Source organism: Arachis stenosperma, chromosome 5, assembly GCF_014773155.1.
Source record: "Arachis stenosperma cultivar V10309 chromosome 5, arast.V10309.gnm1.PFL2, whole genome shotgun sequence".
Taxonomy (NCBI): Eukaryota; Viridiplantae; Streptophyta; class Magnoliopsida; order Fabales; family Fabaceae; genus Arachis; species Arachis stenosperma.
This window is the reverse complement of record NC_080381.1, coordinates 60,649,068-60,655,379: the sequence shown is the minus strand read 5'-3', so window position 1 is coordinate 60,655,379 and position 6,312 is coordinate 60,649,068.

Below are 6,312 nucleotides of genomic sequence, written 5' to 3'. Positions count from 1 at the left end.
ATGTAGGGCATCACCGTTGTCAATGGCTACATCCCATCCTCTCAATGAAAATGATCCAAATGCTCTGTCACAGCACGACTAATCATCTGTCGGTTATCGATCATGTCGGAATAGAATCCATTGATTCTTTTGCATTTGTCATCACGCCCAACAATCGCGAGTTTGAAGCTCGTCACAGCCATTCAATCCCTGAATCCTACTCAGAATACCACAGATAAGGTTTAGACTTTCTGGATCCTCAAGAGTGGCCGCCAAAGGTTTAGACTTTCTGGTTGTTAGGCACGCGTTCATAGGTGAGAACGATGATGAGTGTCACAGATCATCACATTCATCATGTTGAAGTGCAACGAATATGATAGAATAAGAATAAGCTGAATTGAATAGAAAATAGTAGTACTTTACATTAAAACCCGAGGTACAGCAGAGCTCCACACCTTAATCTATGGTGTGTAGAAACTCCACCGTTGAAAATACATAAGTGATGGTCCAGGCATGGCCAAATGGCTAGCCCCCATAAACATGATCAATGGATCATAAGGTAATCCAAAAATAATCCAAAGATGTCTAATACAATAGTATAATGTCCTATTTATACTAGACTAGTTAATAGGGTTTACAAAAATAGTTCTAAATGCAGAAATCCACTTCCGGGGCCCACTTTCGTGTGTGCTTGGGCTGAGCTTGAGCTTTACACGTGCAGAGGCTTCTCTTGGAGTTAAACGCCAAGTTGTAACGTGTTTTTGGCGTTTAACTCTGGTTTGTGACGTGTTTCTAGCGTTTGACTCCAGAATGCAGCATGGAACTGGTGTTGCGTCGTCTAATCTCAAATAAAGTATGAACTATTATATATTTCTGGAAAGCTATGGATGTCTAATTTCCAACGCCATTGAGAGCGTGCCATTTGGAGTTTTGTAGCTCCAGAAAATCTATTTCTAGTGCAGGGAGGTCAGAATCCAACAGCATCAGCAGTCCTTTGTCAGCCTCCTTATCAGAGTTTTGCTCAGGTCAATCAATTTCAGCCAGAAAATACCTGAAATTACATAAAAACACACAAACTCATAGTGAAGTCTAGAAATATGAATTTAGCATAAAAAATAATGAAAACATCCCTAAAAGTAGCTATATCCTACTAAAAACTACCTAAAATTAATGCCAAAAAGCGTATGAATTATCTGCTCATCACAACACCAAACTTAAATTATTGCTTATCCCCAAGCAAATGAAAATCAAATAGGATAAAAAGAAGAGAATATACTATAAATCCCAAAATATCAATGAATATTAGTTCTAATTAGATGAGCGGGACTTGTAGCTTTTTGCTTCTGAACAGTTTTGGCATCTCACTTTATCCTTTGAAGTTTAGAATGATTGGCATCTATAGGAACTCAGAGTTTAGATAGTGTTATTGATTCTCCTAGTTAAGTATGTTGATTCTTGAACGCAGCTACTTTTATGAGTCTTGGCCGTGGCCCTAAGCACTTTGTTTTCCAGTATTACCACCGGATACATAAATGCCACAGACACATGACTGGGTGAACCTTTTCAGATTGTGACTCAGCTTTGCTAAAGTCCCCAGTTAGAGGTGTCCAGAGCTCTTAAGCACACTCCTTTTGCTTTGGATCACGACTTTAACCACTCAGTCTCAAGCTTTTCACTTAGACATGCATGCCACAAGCACATGGTTAGGGACAGCTTGATTTAGCCGCTAAGGCCTGGATTTTATTTTCTTGGGCCCTCCTATCCATTGATGCTCAAAGCCTTGGATCCTTATTACCCTTGCCTTTTGGTTTTAAGGGCTATTGGCTTTTTCTGCTTGGTTTTTCTTTTTCTTTTATTATTATTTTTTTCGCCACTTTCTTTTTTTTCGCATGCTTTTGTTATTCACTACTTTTTCTTGCTTCAAGAATCAATTTTATGATTTTTCAGATTATCAACAACATTTCTCTTTTTTATCATTCTTTCAAGAGCCAACAATTTTAACATTCATAAACAGTAAGATAAAAAATATGCACTGTTCAAGCATTCATTCAGAAAATAAAAGTATTGTCACCACATCAATATAATTAAACTAATTTCAAGGATGAATTCAAAACTCATATGATGCAAGGGCATCTAGGCCAGTTTCACTGACCTTTTTTTTACTGTTTTAGGGTAGTTTCATGCATTTTCCTAGTAAACAAGGCAAGTTTTGGGTAAAAATACACTTACACCTTCATTCAAGCAACTATTGTGAATTTTGCATGATTTCATGAGATTTTTGCCAGAATTACATGATATTTTAATGATGCATAATCTCATGATTTTGGCTAGAGCTTTGATGCACTTTAATTGCTTGATTTCAGGACAAATGAAGCATGGAAGAATCACGTTAGCATTCACGTTAACGTGACTACTAACGTGCGATGGCAATTGGCTTGCAACGTTAATGAGAAAAGTGATCACCAATAACGCCTGCGAAGCCATTCATAGCCTACGTTAAGAGCCACGTTAACTAAGTTAACGTGGTACTTAACGTAGAAGAAAAGGAGGACTCCACGTTAATGAGAAACGTGAACTCCAATAACGTTTCTCCTCAACGTTAGTGGTAAAAGTGAACCCCACTAACGTTGGAAAACTAGGCAATGCCCCACGTTAAGAGTCACGTTAACTAAGTTAACGTGAACTCTAACATGGATGAGGATCAACAATGCCAACGTTAGTGACACTCACTTTTGTCACTAACGTTGGATCATTTGCATTGCCTACGTTAACTCTCACGTTAAGATTGTTAACGTGAAAGTTAACGTGGAGTTGGGTTCAAAGAACCAACGTTAGTGACACTCACTTTTGTCACTAACGTTGGAAGATGGCTTCATTACTACGTTAAGAGCCACGTTAACTTAGTTAACGTGGGTTCTAACGTAGGGAATTAAGGCAGTTAGAGCGTTAGTGACAAAGGTGAGTGTCACTAATGCTCTCGAAGGTGATAGGTGCCCACGTTAAGAGCTACGTTAGCTAAGCTAACGTAAGACCTAACGTAGGGGGCAAAAGGCAAGCAATGTTAATGGGAAAAGTGATTCCCATTAACGTTTGTGAAAAGGGGCACAAGCCAACGTTAATGGGAAAAGTGAGTCCCATTAACGTTGGCCAAGAATTGAGAAGGAACGTTAGAAGTCACGTTAAGACTTCTAACATTGAGAATAACGTGGGCATATAAGGGTGGAACATTAGTGGAAAAGGTGAATGCCACTAATGTTCTCGCACCCAGAAATGTATTCCACGATTAATCTCACCAAATGCCCTGGCCTAATTCATATTTCTCTGCAAGCTGGGCCCACTAAAGATGAGAATTGCTTCAACTCAAGGTCCAAAGCCCACATCCAAGACTTGAAGAACTCACTAGAAGATCATGAAGAGTAGTATATATAGGAGTAGTTTTGAACTAGATAGAGACTTTTGCACCTTGGAGAACTACTCTCTGCATATTTACTTTTTTGTACTTCTAGCATGGATTCTTCTTTTCTGCCATTTTTGATTCCTAGAGCTATGAACAACTAAACCCCTTTCATTGGGTTAGGGAGCTCTGCTGTAATTTGATGGTCAATATTAGTTTTCATTCTTCTTCTTCTATCTTTTCTCTTGATTTTACTAGAAAGGTTTCAATCTTAATTCAATTGGTTGGTTATCTTGGAAAAGAAACTCTCCATAATTGGATCTCTTCGGAACCTTGGAAGAGGAATGAAGAGATCATGCTAGAATTGCTTTCTCATGCTGGACCAATTTGGGTTGGGATGGATATGTGACTATAATCCTACTAATACTTAAATTGGGAAATATATGTGGTATAATCAGTGACCATACTTCATCTCTTCTCATGAGCAATTGACTAAGGAATTGGCTATTGATCAAGATTTGAGAGATTGGATTACCAAGGAATTGGGATTCAATCACTTAAGATTGCCAAGGAGATCAATGAATGCATTGATTGAGGAAGAGATGAGAATGAACTTGATCCGGAGAATTGCAACATCTCCTAAACCCAATGATCTCCCCATTTCTGATCTTACCCATTCTCTTTAATTTCTGCCATTTACTTTTATGAGCATTACCCCAATTCCCCATTTAAGATTCTGCACTTTAATTTCTGCTATTTACTTTCTAGTCATTTAAATTTCTGCATCTCAATCTAAATTCTATTTAGCTCAACTAGCATATTCTTCTAACTAAAGCTGCTTGACCAATCAATCCTTGTGGGATTCGACCTCACTCTATAGTGAGTTTTACTTGACGATAATTCGGTATACTTGCCGAAGGAAAATTTGTTGAGAGACAATTTTCCATGCATCAAGTTTATGGCGCCGTTGCCGGGGATTGATTTTGAATCAACAATGATTAAGCTAGAAGATCACTAGATTGAGCATTTTTTTTTGTTATTCTTTTCTATATTCAGTAATTTACCTTAGTTTTTTTTTAATTTCTTCCTCATCCCCTTTACCCTCTCTATTTTTTGTTCTCTTTTTCTCAGTTTATCATAATTCAGCTCACTAACCCACTAACTGTTTGATAAATTGCATCAGTCACACTAACAATCATTCTAACAAAAATTGTCTTCACTATATCTCCTGTTGTGCATTCTGTTTGTTGTATGACAGGGAGAAGAGAAGGAATCTCAACATCCTTTAATTCAGAACCTGAGAGAACCCTTTGGAGACGAAAAAGGGAAGCAAGAGGAAAAAGAATTGTTGGTGCTGAGGAAGAGGAAGAGTATTTTGAATCCAACATGGAAGAGAATTTGGAGAACAATCATGAAGAAGAAGCTCATAATCATGCCAGAGAAGGCCATGCAAACCAGACTGGGCACAAAAGGAGGGTCTTAGGATCCTATATCAATCCTAATCCAGGAAACTGTGGAAGCAGCATTCAGAAACCCACCATACATGCCAACAATTTCAAGCTAAAACCTCAGCTCGTCACTTTGGTGCAAAATAATTGCTCATTTGGAGGAGGTGTGATAAACCACTATTTTGTAGTTTATATTGTGTTTAATTGTGTGGTTTTGTCGTGATCCTTACCCACTTATTCATCAATTTAGCATGCATTTAGATTTTCTTTCTGAATTTATTACATGTTTGAAAATTGCTTCCTAGAGACTTTAAGTATTTAATTTTAATTCTCCTTTATTCCATTCGATGCCGTAATCTGTGTGTCAAGTGTTTCAGGCTTTATAGGGCATGAATGAGACGGAGATTGGAGAGGAAGCTAGCAAAAATGGAAGGAACACAAGAATTTGAGGAGATAACCAGCGAAAAGTGACGCGGTCGCATGGCTCACGCGACCGCGCGAAGGAACGCAAATCGCGGTGACGCGGCCGCATGGCTTGCGCGGCCATGCGGATTGGAAAGCACAAGCAACGCGATAGCTTGGACGACGCGAACGCGTGAAGAGGAAAAGTGCAAGCGACGCGTCCGCATGGACGACGCGATCGCGTGACATGCGCGATCTGCATAATCTGCAGAATCTGAAACCAGCGATTTTGGACCCTATTTCGGCCCAGTTTTTGGCCCGAAACAGCAGACTAGAGTCGGAGAATATGCAAAAACAACGGAGACACATTCATTGAGTAGTTTTAGATCTAGTTTTTCACTCTCTTAGGTTTTTCTCTCTAGTTTTTAGAATTTTAATTTTCAATTGGTCTTAGCATTGGAACATTGAGAAGAGTTATTTCCTCATCAAGACTTCATCATTCTAGTTTGTTCTCTTAACTTGGTTTTATTCTTCCATGTTCTTTGTTATGTTCAATTTTGTCATTCAGATACTTTTATGATTAATTAATGCAAGGATTATTTCTTTTTAATTTAATTTCAATTCCAATAATCATGTCTTCTTTTAATTCCCTTTCATGTGCCATGGATTCTTTATTTACAATGCGTGAGTAGTTTCATTACTTGATGGGGAGTTGATTAAAAGGAACTCTTGAGTTGGAAGGATTGAAGGAAAAATTTGTAATTGGGTTAAATGTTGGATTGCTATCCTGTCACCGACGCCAATCCCTTTGAACTAAGTGGGTTGCAACTTGTGAACAGATCTGGCATTCCCACTTGTTTGACTTTCCCTTACCTAGTAAGGGATAACCAAACAGAACAACTATTAATTATAAATTAATCTTACAATCACACCATCAATGATTGAGATTCTAACCAATCAATTCCCACTCAAGGCTTTTATTTATATTATTTAAAATTCCTCAATTTAAATTCCAATTTACTTAGCTCAACTTTTTGGAATATCTGATTAATAAAACAGCACACTTTTCTGCAAATCGTTGGGTGACGA